This window comes from Setaria italica, chromosome I (assembly GCF_000263155.2).
Source record: "Setaria italica strain Yugu1 chromosome I, Setaria_italica_v2.0, whole genome shotgun sequence".
Taxonomy (NCBI): domain Eukaryota; kingdom Viridiplantae; phylum Streptophyta; class Magnoliopsida; order Poales; family Poaceae; genus Setaria; species Setaria italica.
In genome coordinates this window covers 7127028-7130633 of record NC_028450.1, presented here as the reverse complement: position 1 = coordinate 7130633, position 3606 = coordinate 7127028, and positions in this window count along the sequence as shown.

The window sequence follows — 3606 nt, the reverse complement described above, 5'->3', positions numbered from 1 at the left end:
TTCTCAACGTCCGTTCTATCCGCCCGGTGGACCCGCGAGATCTTTTCCCCCAGATCCTCCGCAACAGGTGCACTCGAGTTGCATGCCCGCTTCACAGTCTCCCTGCCGCGTGGCTCGTCTTCTCCGACGCCCGCCGCTCAGTTTTGTCTCTGGCTCGCGACCAAGTGGATTCTCGCGCCCCCTTCCCCAATGGCAGCGGAAGCCCCTCTGCAACCTTTCTGCAGAGCCTCGCCTCCCGCGTCCATCATCACACCGCCAGATCCCGGCCCTAGAGCCCGATGTCGCCCGTCTTTTCCGTCACTTCGAACACAGTCGCGCCGCCTGGTCTCCGCTACACGACGATTCCTCCATCGCCAACCCCGACCGCGGCAGCGACAGCTCCTTTCCCCACCCTGTCAGAAGCCGCCCGACAATCTGTTGCTCCGCGCTCGCCCGCGCGCCCGCGGCTGCCTGTCTTCTCACCTGTGCGCCCTCGATTCTAGCGCCGTTAAATCGGTCGCTTCTATCAAATCTTCCGCACGACGACGACCGCCTCCGCCAAATCTCAACCACCGGTACCCGCTCCTGCGCCGCCCTGACGGCAGAATCCAATGACCGCTGGCGTCACCCCCGGAGTCCTGCACCACCGCCCTCTTCGCTCAATCGCCGCCCCGGCAGAGCACTCCATTGCTTCTCCCCGGCCTTTGCGCCGCTCCCCTTCTCTCTCTCCCGCGCCGCTTCCTTTCTCTGTTCCAGCAGCTATAAAAGGAATGCACCAGCCGCCGGAGTTCCCTCCGCCATTGTTGCCTTCAGCCATTCTCTCGCTCCCTGCTCAAGCTCCTAGCGCCACACACCAAGTTCTTGAGGAACTCTGCTCTTAGCTTCTCCCTTAGTTTTCTCCAAGTCACCCAGCCGCTTGCTCCTCCGTGCTGCGTAAAAGCTTACTTGTGATCTGCAAGAAGCACCGCCGCCGCCGGAGCATTGCCGGTCTTAGCCGTTGTTCAAGCTTTGGTCCCTCCACCCAAGTCTGCCTCTTTCCGACCCCAAGCTTTCCTTTCAGGAAGAAGGTAAGTTGCCGACCCCAGTCCACTTCGCCCGACCCCTTCTATCCGCCCGACCCCGGTTCCGTCTCGCCTGACCCTATCTGTTCCGCCGACCCTTATCCGCCTCGCCCGAGGGCTCGGCTGTGATCTTTTTCTTCAACCCGAGGGTGTATGTGTAAAACTTAGGAACCCTCCAGCGCTTGCGTACGAGGACCCCTAGTATACCACATCCTCTAGTTCAAGGATCAGACCATAAGTTCCTTCCCGACCCTTGCCTCTTGATCTTCACCAGCTCTCTTGAACCTCCCTACCCTCCTGCTCTTTGTCGCGAGTTTCTGGGCTCAGGCGAGCCAGTGTTGCTGTTGAAATAACCGTCTATGCTAACTCTTGCATTGCATTCGTGTAGAGCTGCACCTCGCCGACGGCTTCTATGAGCTACACCCGGCGCCAGAAGACGAAGCTGTAGCTGAGCTCCTGCCCGCTGAAGCCGAAGTCGCCCCCGAAGTCGAGCAGTTTCATTCCTCTTTGCTCGAAGGCAAGCCCCGGTTGCATGAAAACCCTGCGTGTTTTACCAGACTTGCGCATGCCTTCTGTAACATGCTTGTGCATTTACGTATAGGAGTTGTTTGAAACCCTAGATGCATGACTTAGTTATCCCCATGATCTGAGCACTAGCTGTTGGACCGAGTAGTTGCGTTGCTTAACTAGGAGACGGTAAAAGTCGAGTGATCTCCTGTCACTCGCGAGCTGTAGGAGTTGCATGTCTACCCTTGTCTGTTATAACTATAAGGACGATGGACGGGGCATGGGTTTTGGTAACTCTTTGGTGGTCGGATGGTTGCCCCGTCTGTCTATGAAAACTTGCTAAGGGCCCGACAGTGATGGTGTTCGTGATCAAGTGTTGAAAGTACTAGCTCATACTTAGTATGGGATGAGGAAGCCTAGTACCGGATTGAACCTAGACGTGAGCGGTCGCCCCATTGTTCTTGGAACGGAGTTTCCCCTGCTGGATGTCGCACGTGGTGGCAAGCGTGGTCACAGAACGACAGAGGTCGGGTCTGTGGAACCTTGCACCAAAGGAAATGGGCCCGACACGGGTTAGGGGATTGATGGGGAAGGCCGACACAGGAAGCGACCTCCGGGTGCGCGGATGTCGTGAGGCTAGGTTCACCATGCATGGTTAAGAACTCGAATCGATTCGTCTGCCTCTCACAGTTTGAGATTGCTTGATCGCTATATCACCCTGAGTAATTGAGGAATCTGATGATGACATGGTGTTTGTTGATATATTTACACATCTTGTTTGGTTCTATGATTGCTTAGAACAGGTTGCAAACCTAGACCGGTTAATGAACGTAGAACCAGAGCTAAAACTTGAAGATAGGTTTTACTTAGTGCTTTTGGCAAACAAAACCCCCCTCAGCCAAAAAGCCCTGCATGTCTAGAAGGAGGAGTAGTTTTTACTCCTATCGGTTAAGTCTTGTTGAGCTTAGTAGCTCAGCCTTGTTGTGGCTTCTGTTTTTCAGGTGAAGCTGCTTTTCCCGACCCCTCTCTTGCTGGCGCTTGGCCGCCCCAGCTCCCGCCGGGCTGGACGGTCGAGTGGGATCCCTCCTCGGACGGCGAGGAGAGGTACCAGTGATGTCCCGGCTGGCCTCACCAGGACATCCGACCCCGACGATTGCTTCCGCTAGTGTTTACCTTCTGCTGTTTTCTGGACCGTGTAAAACTCTGGTGTTCTTTTCGCGACTAAATCAAATGGTTAATTGTTAACTCAGTGGACTTGTTGTATTCTCTGAAACCACTCACCTTCGTGTGAGTTTGCTAAAGTGGTCCTGTTCAAGTGGTTAAATCGGATGAAATCCGACGGCATTTCGTGTTAACTTGGCTAAGGCATCGGTGTCGCATGTTAGGCGACTTAACCATGTTAAACCAAGCTAATCCGAAGTGGATCCGCCACACCCGGCCTCCTCCTCCCCCACTTTTGACGATTCCAGTGTGTACAAAAGGCTCTATCTGTACATTTTATGACTCCTTTAGTTGTGCATGCACGGACTTACTTCTCAATAGTTCCGCAACGTGCATGGAGCTTCTTCATCCAAGCCACATCGAGCCCTGATCTGATTCGAATAATCATGATACTAGTAGTGCCAATTAAAGCAAGAGAAAAGAATTAATAGTATATATGTATAAATAATAATGTTGGGGGTCACGTCTCGCCATACAAAGTTGCTTATTTTGTGCGCCTCTCTCGCTTCCTCTTTCTTTTGGAAGTGCTCCCTGATAATCCGTACACGTGGAGAATACTGTATGTTGGAGCATGCACGTGTCAATTGCAGAAACTTGAAAAAATTAAAAGTGCCGTACAAAGAAGGGAAGAAATTAATGCCTGTTGGCTAGATCACCTCTAGGCGCCAAGGCGAGCATCTACGTGCATGCTGCTATGTTGGATTCCCTTCTTTTATATCCCCTCAATCGCGGAGCCTCTGCACAATTCTGCATGTAATTTTCTTCCTCTGCAATGATCGATCACGTGGGAAAATTTTTCCCTCCGTTAACCGTCACGATACAGTTGGACAAACTGCTT